This window comes from Globicephala melas, chromosome 2 (genome assembly GCF_963455315.2).
Source record: "Globicephala melas chromosome 2, mGloMel1.2, whole genome shotgun sequence".
In the NCBI taxonomy this organism is placed as follows: Eukaryota; Metazoa; Chordata; class Mammalia; order Artiodactyla; family Delphinidae; genus Globicephala; species Globicephala melas.
In genome coordinates this window covers 167230088-167243120 of record NC_083315.2, presented here as the reverse complement: position 1 = coordinate 167243120, position 13033 = coordinate 167230088, and the positions used below count along the sequence as shown (strand labels likewise).

The following is a 13033-nucleotide window of genomic DNA, read 5'->3' as shown; positions in this document are numbered from 1 at the left end:
TAATGAAATAAAAACAGAAAACGATAGAAAAAAATAAATGAAACAAACACCCGGTTCTTTTAAAGGATCAATAAAATTGACTAACTTTTAGCAAGACTGACAGAGTAAAAATGAGAGAAGACACAAATTACCAATATCAGGATTGAAACAGGAGATATCACTATAGCCCCTGCAGACATCGAAAGGATAATAAGAGAATGCTGTGAATAATTCTACACACATAAAATTGAAAACGTAGACAAAATGGACCAATTCCTCAAAAAACACAAACTGCCACAACTCACCCTCTACGAAATACATCATTTGAAAAATCCTACAATTATTAAGGAAACTGAATTCATATTTTAAAACTCCTGAAAAAAATCTCAAGGCCCAGATAGTTTCACTGAAGAATTCTACCAAACATGTAACAAAGAGTTAACAGCATGCTACACAATCTCTTTCAGAAAACAGAAGAGAACACTTCCTAAATCACTTATGAAGCTATTATTACACGAACAACAAAACCTGGAAAGATTGTAAAATATACATATATATGTACATAGTAAAAAAAAAATATCTATATATACACATATATACATGCACATATACATGTGTATATGTGTGTATATACACAAACAACACACACACAACAATATCCCTCATGAATATATATGCAAAAATTCTTAACAGGGAAAATGCTTAAGCATAAAAAATGCTTAACAGGCAGTCCAGCGGTTAGAACTTCACGCTTCCACTGCAGGGAGCGCAGGTTCAATTCACGGTCAGGGAACTAAGATCCCACAAGCCACGTGGCCAAAAATAAATAAATAAATGTTCAATATCAAGGAAAAAAAAAAACACAATCAAAAAATGGGCAGAAGACCTAAATAGACATTTCTCCAAAGAAGATATACAGATTGCCAACAGACACATGAAAGAATGCTCAACATCTGTAATCATTAGAGAAATGCAAATCAAAACTACAATGAGGTATCATCTCACACTGGTCAGAATGGCCATCATCAAAAAATCTAGAAACAATAAATGCTGGAGAGGGTGTGGAGAAAAGGGAACCCTCTTGCACTGTTAGTGGGAATGTAAACTGATACAGCCACTATGGAGAACAGTATGGAGGTTCCTTAAAAAACTAAAAAAGAACTACCATACGACCCAGCAATTCCACTACTGGGCATATACCCTGAGAAAATCATAATTCAAAAAGAGTCATGTACCACAACGTTCACTGCAGCTCTATTTACAATAGCCAGGACATGGAAACAACCTAAGTGTCCATCATCGGATGAATGGATAAAGAAGATGTGGAACATATATACAATGGAATATTACTCAGCCATAAAAAGAAATGAAATTGAGTTATTTGTAGTGAGGTGGATGGACCTAGAGTCCTGTCATATAGAGTGAAGTAAGTCAGAAAGAGATAGACAAATACCATATGCTAACACATATATATGGAATCTAAAGAAAAAAAAATGGTTATGAAGAACCTAGGGGCAGGACAGGAATAAAAACGCAGACATAGAGAATGGACTTGAGGACACGGGGAGGGGGAAGGGTAAGCTGAGACGAAGTGAGAGAGTGGCATGGACTTATATATACTACCAAATGTAAAACAGATAGCTAGTGGGAAGCAGCCACATAGCACAGGGAGATCAGCTTGGTGCTTTGTGACCACCTAGAGGGGTGGGATAGGGAGGGTGGGAGGGAGATGCAAGAGGGAGGAGTATGGGGATATATGTATATGTATAGCTCATTCACTTTGTTATACAGCAGAAATTAACACACCACTGTAAAGCAATTATACTCCAATAAAGATGTTAAAAAAAAAAAAATGGGCAGAAGACCTAAATAGACATTTCTCTAAAGAAGACATACAGATGGCCAAAAGGCACATGAAAAGATGCTCAACATCACTAATTATTAGAAAAATGCAAATCAAAACTACAATGAGGTATCACCTCACACCAGTTAGAAGGGGCATCATCAGAAAATCTACAAACGACAAATGCTGGAGAGGGTGTGGAGAAAAGGGAACCCTCTTGCACTGTTGGTGGAAATGTAAATTGATACAGCCACTATGGAGAACAGTATGGAGGTTCCTCAAAAAACTAAAAATCGAATTACCATATGACCCAGCAATCCCACTACTGGGCATATACCCAGAGAAAACCATAATTCAAAAAGACACATGCGCTCCAATGTTCACTGCAGCACTATTTATAACAGCCAGGTCATGGAAGCAACCTAAATGTCCATCAACAGACAAATGGATAAAGAAGATATGGTACATATATACAATGGAATATTACTCAGCCATAAGAAGGAATGAAATTTGGTCCTTTGTAGAGATTTGGATGGACCTACTCTGTCACACAGAGTGAAGTAAGTCAGAAAGAGAAAAACAAATATCATATATTAACGCATATATGTGAATTCTAGAAAAATGGTGCAGATGAATTGGTTTGCAAGGCAGAAACAGACACAGATGTAAAGAACAAACCTATGGACACCAAGGGCAGAAGCGGGGGGTGGGATGAATTGGGAGTTGGGACTGACATGTATACACTAATATGTATAAAATAAATAACTAATGAGAACCTGCCATATAGCACAGGGAACTCCACTTCACTGTACAGTAGAAACACAATATTGTAAAACAACTATACCCCAATAAAAAATTAATTAATTTTTTAAAAAAGAACTGTTTTCCCAGTCTCTGCATGTATGGAGGATGGAAGCCCGGCTGTGTGCGGCAAGGAGCGGCCCTGGGAGGCTTCAAAAAAAAAAATCCTTAACAGAATATTAGCAAATAAAATATAGTAATATGTTAAAGGAAGAATTATACACCATGATCAAATGAGATTTACTCCAGGGATGCAAGGCTAGTTCAATACTCAAAATCAGTGTAATCCATCATATTACCAGGTTAAAGAAGAAAAATATCACATGATCATATCAATGCAGAAAAACATTTGACAAAATTCAACACATGAACACTGAAATTACAAATACAATATCATTTACAATCACTCAAAAAACGAAATACTAACAAAATTACAGGACTCATATGCTGAAAACACAATGTTAATGAAAGAAATCAAAGGAGACATAATTAATTAGAAAAACCTACTAGGCTCATTGATTGGGAAATTCAGCATAATAAAGATGTCAATTCTCCCAAATTGGTGTACAGGTTTAACACAATTCCTGTCAAAATCCCAACAAAATTTTGGGGAGGTAGACAATATTTTTCTAAAATTTATATGGAAAAGCAACAAAACTAGAATAGGTGAAACAATTTTTAAAAAGAAGAATAAAGTGGGAAGAATTTATCTACTCAATTTTAAGACTTATTATATAGCTACATTAACCAAGACTGCATGGTACTGGCAGAGAGACAGACACATAAATCTATGCCACAGAAGAGAGAACCCAGAAATAGACCTCCACAAATATGTATACTCCACAAGCATGCACAGCTGATTTTTGACAGAGGTTCAAAAGCAATTCAGTGGAGCAAAGACAGCCTTTTCAGCAAGTGGTGCTAGAGCAACAGGACACCCATAGGCAAAAAAAAACCTCCAAAAAAAAAAAACCAAAACCAAAAAAACCCTTGACCTAATTCTCACGTTAACTCAAAATGATTCTATAAAATGTAAAACTATATAATTTTTTAAAAACATAGGAGAAAATCTAAATCTAGGGTTAGGCAAAGAGTTCTTAAACTTGACACCAAAAGCAGGATCAATAAAAGGAAAAACTGATAAATTGGACTTCATCAAAATTAAAAACTTTTGCACTGTGAAAGACTTTGTTAAGAGGATGAAAAGACAAGCAAGCCATAGAGGAGGAGAAATATTTGCAAACTACATGTCTAACAAAGGTGAAGTATCTAGAATATAAAAAAAGAACTCTCAAACTCAGCAGTAAAAAAGCACACAATCCAATTAGAAAATGGGCAAAAGGAATGAAGAGACTTTTTATTGACTGTAAATAAGCACGTGTTAAAAAAGATGTTTAACATTGTTAACTATAAGGTAAATATAAAGTCAAACCACAGTGAAATATCACTATATACTTATCAGGATAAAAAACGAAACAAAAAATAATTCCACCACCAAATGCAAAGAAACTAAATCACTCATTCATCGATGGTGGAAATGCAAACTGGTACAGCCACTCTAGAAAAACGTTGGCAATTTCTTAGAAAACTAAACATGCAACCAGCAATTGTACTCTTGGGCATTTATCCCAAAGAAATGAAAACTTACGTTCACACAAAAACCTGTGGATGAATGTTTAGAGCAGCTTTATTTGAACCAAAAACTGTAAACAACCTATAAGTCCTTAAATGGGTGAATGGTTAAACAAACTGTAGTCCATACATACCACAGAATGCTACCCAGCAATGAAGAGGAACAAAATATTGACAGATGCAACAACCTGATGAATCTCTAGAGAATTATGCTGAGTGAAACATTAGCCAACCCCAAAAGGTTACATACTGTATGATTCCATTTATATAACATTCTTGAAATGACAAAATTATACAAATGGAAAACAGATTAAGTGATTTCCAGAGGATGGGTGTGGGGCAGGAGGGAAAAAGACATGACTACTTAAGTTTAACATGAGGGATCCTGGGGTGATGGAAAGCCTACCTATCTTGATTGTATCAATGTCCATATTCTGGTTATGTATCATATTATAGTTTTTTAAATGTTATTATAGGAGTGTTGGGCTGCACCCCACAGGCCCACAAGCCTTGTAGTTGCCCAGCCTCAAGACAGAAGAAAAGCCAGAGACAGCGACAGAGACATCAATGATTTACTGGATAAGGGATCTTACACATCCGAAACAAACGGTCATGGAGCAACACCCCACCACATACAGCAGATGGCAGGCAGGGCATGGCAGCAATCTTCGCTACTCCGGGGAGAAGGAGGGTACCAGTTATAGGGGAAATTGATGTCAGGTTGGCTCATCAGTTACCAAGGAAACCAGCAGCTGGGGCAAGTCCCTCACAGCCCCTCAGGTTAACTACCATCACAAGGGCAGATGTTTCCCTTTATTAAAACTAGGGGGTGGAGCCATTCTGGCTTAAGGATTAGAACAATCACAGCTGGGGCAGGGGGAAGCAGGGTCATGTGAGTAGGGTGTAGGTGAAGCAGGGACTGGTTGGGCGGGGGATGTACAAAGAGCAAGAGAACAGCCATGTGGCCTGGCCTGACCATACAAGGGGGAAACTGGATAAAGGGTACATGGCTATCATTTCTTACAACTGTCTAGAAATCTATAATTATCTCCAAATAAAAAGTTTATTTTTTAAAGATCAATGTGACAAAATTTTTTTAAAACACATATGAACATATCAATAGATGCAGAAATCTGACAAATCCAACATTCATTCATGATTTAAAACTATCAACAAACTAGAAATAGAGGGGAACTTCTTCAACAAGATAAAGGGCATCTATGAAAAACTTACAGCTAACATCATACTTAAACGTGAAAGAGTGAATGCTTTCTCCCTAATCACGAACAAGGCAAGAACGTTCACCATTACTATTTCTACTCAACATTGTGTTAAAGGTTTGAGCCAGTGTAATAGGCAATAAAAAGAAACAAAAGACTTACAGATTGGAAAGGAATAGGTTAAACTGTAATGTACAAAATAGCTAGTAGAACTGATAAGTCAGTGTGGCAGGATACAAGGACAATATATAAGTCAATTGTATTTCTATATACTAGAAAAAAATCATAAATAGTGATTTAAAAAGCAATCTAGTTTAGATTAACATAAGATTATGAAATACGTTTGGAAAATTTGGTAAAAGATGTGCAAGATCTGTAGACCAAAAACTACAAAACGTGTTGAGAAAAATAAAAAAGACCTAAATATATGGAGAGAGATTTAGCACTCGAGGATGAAAGACTCAACACTGTAAAGAATACTGTACTCCCAAACTGAAGTACAGACTCAACATGATCCCAATTTAAATCCCAATAGGCTTTTTGTAGAAATGAACGAGTTTACTCTAAAATTTGTATGGAAATGCAAAGGAACTAGAAAAGCGGAAACAAATTTGAAAAATGATGAAGTTGCAGGGCTAATACAACCTGATTTCAAGACTTATTATAGAGTTACAATAAACAAGATAGTGTGGCAGTGGCACAAGACAGACATATAGATCAATGGAAAAGGACGGAGAGAGTAGAAGGTGCAGAAACAGACCCAAACATAAATGGGCAATTGATTTTTGACAAAGGTGACAAGACAATTCAATGAAGAAATGATCATCTTTTCAACAAATGGTACTGGAACAAATGGAAAGCCATATGCAAAACACAATGAATCTTTCCCCAACCTGAACCAACAGACAAAAATTAACTCAAAATGAATCACGGGCCTGAATGTAAGAGCCAACACTATAAAACTTCTAGAGGAAAACTTAGCAGAAATTCTTAGTGGCCTTGGGTTTGACAAATATTTCTTAAATAGGACAAAAAAGATATAAATTCTAACCAAAAAAAGTCAAAAATGAATTTAATCAAAATTAAAAACATTTGTTTTTCAAAGGCACTGTTACAGAAACAAAAAGGCAAGCCATACCCAAGACATATATCCAACAAACAATTTGCATCTAGAATACATAAAGAACTCAAATTAAATAATAATAACATCCAATATAAAATGGACAAAAGATTTCAAAACTTCATCAAAGAAAAATAGACAAATGGCAAATAAACATATGAAAAAGATGCTCAACAAAATTCATCATTAGGTAAATTCAAATTTTAATGACAATAAGATACCACTACACATCCACTAGAATGACTAAAATTTATAAAGATTGAACACACCAAATGTAGGCAAGGATGAGGCACTCTCACACACCACTGGTGGAAATGTAAAATGGTACAACCACTTTGGGAAGGTTTGACAATTTCTTAAAAGGTACACATACACCTACCAAACAACCCGGACATTCCACTCACAGATATTTACCCAAGAGAAATGAAAGAATATGTACACAGAAACACCTCAACACGATATTCATCATAGCTTTGCTTGTAATAGACAAAAATTGGAAATGTCCCAAATGTTCACTAACAGGTGGACAGATAACCAAACTGTGATATAGTATACAGTGCAATATAGTGCTAGTAGTATACAGTGGAATACTACTAGCAGTAAAAAGGAATGAACTACTGATATGCATGACAACATGGGTGAATTTCAAAATAATTATGCTAATAAAAGAAGCCATACTAGGGCTTCCCTGGTGGTGCGGTGGTTGGGAGTCCGCCTGCCAATGCAGAGGACACGGGTTAGGCATCCTATTTTGAACAGTACAAAAGAAAAGGGGGGGGGGGACTCTATTGGAATTAGAAAAGGTATCCTGAACCACACCTCCTTATAAGGGTTATGAAACGAATTTCACATAAATATGAGACATATACAAGGTCCATGATCAAATTCCATATAGTTATTTTTTTAAAAAAAGAGACTAGGGACTGAACTAATATTCTTAAAGATAATGAAAGACAGACAAGCCCACAAAATAGCTAATTATAACACACTATTTTTCCACAAGCAAAGGAAAAAAAATTAAGAAAATGTATAAGATTGGGCTTCCCTGGTGGCGCAGTGGTTGGGAGTCCGCCTGCCGATGCAGGGGACACGGGTTTGTGCCCCAGTCCGGGAAGATCCCACATGCCGTGGAGCGGCTGGGCCTGTGAGCCACGGTCACTGAGCCTGCGCACGTCCGGAGCCTGTGCTCCGCCACGGGAGAGGCCACAACAGTGAGAGGCCCACATACCGCAAAAAAAAAAAAAAAAGAAAGAAAAGAAAATGTATAAGACATAGGAAAAAACCACATGAATCATAATTATGAAAGCTCAGAAATAAGGTGATAAAACTCAAGAATTGAAAGAAAATATCTTGAAAAGATTAAACTATAGAGAACACAAGGGTGAATAAATAAAATAGATAATGCCTTAAGAAAAATAAAAGGTGAAGAGAATAAAAATTGTAAATTAAACAAGAATAAAAAGATTTGAGAGAAAGTGATATATAAGACAGGCAAAGAAAGTCCAACATACTTTTAACAGGAGTCCCTAAAGAAGCAACCAAAGCAAGGGAACCATCCAAAAAAATTACTTGAAATGAAAAAAGATTCAAAAGGGCACACTGCGTACCTGAGAAAATCGATCCAGCATAACTAACACTGAAATATATTAAAGGGCTTTTAAAAAAATCCTTCGGGCATCCAAGAAAATGAGCAAGTTACTTAGTAATAGAAAAAAATACATGGACTGTCATTAGACTTTGACAGCTATAAGATGTTAGAAAAGCAAATAATAGTCTATTGGTGGCACTGCTTACTATAAAAAGGACATGAAAAAATATAAAAAGAAAGTACAGCTAAATTGTAATCACCATAATCTCTATCAAACATAAAATCTAAACTTAATTTCTATAATCAATATATGTCTGGCCCTTTTCCCACCAAGGGAGAAAAATACATACATTTGGGTATTCTGTTAAGTATCACTGCTTAGAAGGGAAAGCAACTGAGTTAGCTAGTGGTCCTCGGCCGAGAGTGAGCCCCTCCTTCCCGAGGGCACATATGACAATGTCTGGAGACATTTTTGATCATCACAACTTGGGAGATGCTACTATAATCCAGTAGGTAGGATCAAGGGATGCTGCTAAAACATTCCACAACACACAGAACAGCTACCCACATCAAAGAATGCCAATGTCTCAACCACAAAAAATGTCTAAGAAACCCTAGTTTACACAAAGTAACAATTAGTTGGACCATATGAAATTGCCAACATTAGATAATTATTGACCTACAACAACAGTAATTTCATATTTTCAATCTATGCATTAAGCTTAGCAGAAATATACTGTCAGGGCCTTCAAGGAAATGTATACAGGTTGGTAACCACAATATGCTAGAGCAGTGGTTTCCAAACTTCAGCATGTATCAGAATCACCCTGCAGCACTTGTTAAAACTGGGTCTCGGGTCTCCCCTGGTGGCGCAGTGGTTGAGGGTCCGCCTGCCAATGCAGGCGACACGAGTTCGTGCCCCAGTCCGGGAAGATCCCACATGCCACGGAGCGGCTGGGCCCGTGAGCCATGGCCGCTGAGCCTGCGCGTCCGGAGCCTGCGCGTCCGGAGCCTGTGCTCCGCAACGGGAGAGGCCACAACAGTGAGAGGCCCGCGTACCGCAAAAACAAAAAAACAAACAAACAAAAAAACTGGGTCTCACCCCCAGAGATTCTGGGACAGTAGGTCTTGGTGAGGCCTGAGAACTTGATTTCTAACATGTTCGCAGGTAATGCTGATGCTGATGGAGATAATACTCTGAGAGCTGCCATGACAAGAAGAGGGGTCAAATGAAAGAAAGAGGAAACTTCATATTCTCCTTTTTTAGACTACACGTGTGAAATCAGCCAAGCGCACAGAAGCAGTTTGCCCAAATGAAGCACAGAGTCCATGTGACCTGAATGCATGTATGCACTACTTCTGTCTACAGTTCTGTCTACAGTTCACAAAAACAATGTTAAAAGTGATGTGGCGAAGAACAGGTAGCAGAGATGGAATAACAGGTAGTCTACTTAAATGCACATTAGAAGAAAGTTTGAGGAGGAGTTGGGAAAGGCTAACAGACTTGGAGAAGAGTAAACTTGGGTGAACATGAAAGTGGGGTACTGAGCCCCCCATGTCCGGGAATTTCTCAGGTGCTGTGGACCTGCTGTTACCTCCTGCTGACTTTGGTCAAAGGTAGTATAAATAAGCCAAATATGTGTGGATCTATGCTACCATCACCGAATGGAAGGGACCCAGAAATAATTAGCATAAGTTTAAGTCAACAATGTAAAATTAAGTTTATTGCTACGTGATATGGTGTATGTAATTTTTAAATAAATGTTTGATCAATGTTAAACTTTCTTTCTTTTTTTTTTTTTTTAAACAAAATAAGCTTCCTACACTTCAAAGCCTACAACTTTCAACTGAAAGGCACAAGGAACAATCCTCCTGGCTACAATATGAGCTGCTCCTTTTTGCCCCAACTCTGCTATTCTTCGGGGCATGTTCCTTTTCTAGGATACTCAGAAACAAAAAGGACACAAGCCCACTCAGCAAACCATTCCTCTAAAACTAAAAAGAACTGGGTTAATCATCTAATCTGTACACTAGTGGCTAAAAGGGAAAGACAGGGGAAAAAAAAGACTACTGAAATAAATGAATTTAGGACAGCTATCTCTTAAATTAATGTTACTAATTATTTTATTCCCACTGGGGGATGCACCTATTTTAAAGAGCCATTTATAGTAATATCTTAAACCAATGAAAAACAAGTCAATCCACTCAAGCATTTTTTGCTAAAATAAAAGGTTTCACAGTCTTCGTTGTCATCCCAGGCCTGCCACTGTCATGGGCAACTTCATTCAGCTGAATGAGGAACAGCTAGTTTTTGGCCCCCTCTAATTCAAGGATGTCTGGCCCAAAGTTTACATTCCGCGATGCTTAGCATGGTATCTAGCACACAGTAAGGGCTCCATAAATACCTGTTGATTTAAATTGAGTCTGTCTCCACATCAGCAACCATTGTCAAAGGCTGGATCATATCATTATCTAGAAATGCTCCACCTGTATAATCTCAAACTCTGTGATCTCCTTTGCTGCTCATAAACTCTTAACTATTTTTCTGTTGCTAAACCCATTTTTTACCCTCATCACATTTCTAATCCCTTCAATTCCTTCTTATTCTCCAGTTTCTAATATTCATCCTAGTTTCACTTTCTTCCTTGGCAGCCTGAACCTATTACTTCAATTACACCCTCACCAATAAACTTACTTCTTCAGTTCTCCTCCTCCTAATTACAACAATAAAAATAGTATCTAATATACTATATGCTAGGCCTTATGCTAATAAACACCTTCCTTACAGTATTAGATACTATTACTAGCTCCATTTTATAGATGAGGAAATTAGGGCTTAGAAAGTTGAAGGTATTTGCCCAACATTACCCAGCCTGGACAACTCCAAAACCCATGCGCTGACCATTACATATACCACCACTCTTCCAACCTGTTCACCCAGCTAATACCAAACTCATCCATCTGCTTTTCCATCCCACTCCTGCTCCCAAGCCATGCAGCACTACTAGAGAGAACTGCGTAATAATGCTGCTTTTAAAAACATACAATTTCAAAAAACAAAAAAGCCTGTCCTCAATGATACTGGAGGCAAACAAAATGATAACTAATTTGTGGGAGATCAAGAAAAGGAGTAAAAATTCTTAGTATATTATATTTGCTTAAAGCACTTTCAGAAGCATTATCTTGGGTCTCTAAAAATGAGGCTATCTGTGCTAGTTTATGAAACCCATGCCCTCGCCCACAAAGAATAAGCTGCATCTTACAACAGACCTAGATACTGACAATACTGTCTTTCTCTATTCTTATACCTTGTTTCCACCTTCTGAGGTCAAAATCTAAAGAGCAAGACAGATTCACATGCTAAAAATTCTAACTGTAGAGCAAAGAGTCCTATCCTCTTTTCACAGCTAGACCACCCTCACGGTTTACTGAATCCTAAACCAATTAGAAAAGGAAGAGGGGAAGGAGCAGATGCTACCCAAAGGTGACAACGTCACGCAGTCACCACAGGAGAAATTAACTGGAGAACTCTAGCTCTGCTAACTGTTCAACTATGTGTGGGCTCCTAAATGATCTGTGTACACAGAGCCTGTGATCCTAATCCTAGCGGCTCTCATTTCAAATTCCAAAATACAACACAAACTGCTGATACTATGTTTGAATTTGTAACAATGAAGCAGATGTCACACAGGCCTTGCTTTGAGTTCCCAATGAAAACTAAACTTTACATAGTTGATATTTAATTATTTCTTTACTCAAAATAAATTAAACAGTTTGTTTTAATAAATAGAAGAAAATTAATTAAATGATTAGCCTAGAGAATTAAACTTCCAAGAAAGACAAAACCTCCTTTTAAGACAAAGATGACTCAAGAATTTAAAGCAGAAGATACCAAATACCAATCCATAACATCAAGAATTTTTCAAATGTGGTGTATTTTCACGTTACTACTATAAAACTGAGTCCTTAATAATGTTAAATCTTCAAAACATCACCTTAAAAAGTTTACGTAGTTAGAGACCCATTCAACTCTACTTACAGTCATCATGCTTAGAATCATAGAGAAACAAATTATATTTTTAATAGCACTGAAGGAAGGTAAAAGAAAACAAACATTTAGACTCACGCTGACTTCTCCAAGTATCTCCATAAAGCTCAGATCTGGAGACTGGCTCAAGACGGCGGAGTAGACGGACACGCGCTCACTCCCTCTTGTGAGAGCCCTGGAATCACAACTAACTGCTGAACAATCATCAACAGGAAGACACTGGAGATCACCAAAAAAGACACCCCACTTCCAAAGACAAGGGAGAAGCCGCAATGACATGGTAGGAGGGGCGCAAACACAATAAAATCAAATCCCGTTAACTACCGGGCCGGGTGCGGGGCGGGGGGGGGATGACTCACAAACTGGAGAACAATTATACCACAGAGGTCCACCCACTGGAGTGAAGGTTCTGAGCCCCACGTCAGGCTTCCCAACCTGGGGATCCAGTAACAGAAGGAGGAATTCCCCGACAATCAGACTTTGAAGGCTAGTGGAATTTGATTGCAGGACTTCTACAGGACTTGGGGAAACAGAAGTGCCCTTGTGTCCATTCTTGAATGGCACACACAGGGTAGTGAACACATCGGGACACCGGGAAAAGGAGCAGTGACCCCATAGGAGAATGAACCAGCCCTGCCTGCTGGTGTTGGAGGGTCTCCTGCAGAGGCAGGGGGTGGCTTTGGCTCACCAACGGACAAGGACACTGGCAGCAGAAGTTCTGAGAAGTACTCCTTGGTGTGAACCCTCCCAGAGTCCACCATTAGCCCCACCAAAGAGCCGGGTATGCTCCAGTGCTGGGTCC

The 13033-nt window shown here is 38.0% G+C and overlaps 1 protein-coding gene across 6 annotated transcripts in view; it reads right to left on the bottom strand.

The window, feature by feature from the left end:
• The window catches only part of PPP4R4 (protein phosphatase 4 regulatory subunit 4), a 119841-nt gene that overhangs the window by 81818 nt on the left and 24990 nt on the right, over window positions 1-13033 (bottom strand). Inside the window, exon 2 of one of the 6 annotated variants that reach the window (XM_060295241.1) lies at window positions 12310-12406. The exons of the other annotated variants lie outside the window; for them this stretch is intronic. The gene's annotated coding sequence lies outside the window, so the exon portion shown is untranslated. The remainder of the gene's footprint in view (window positions 1-12309; window positions 12407-13033) is intronic. 6 annotated transcript variants of the gene reach the window in all.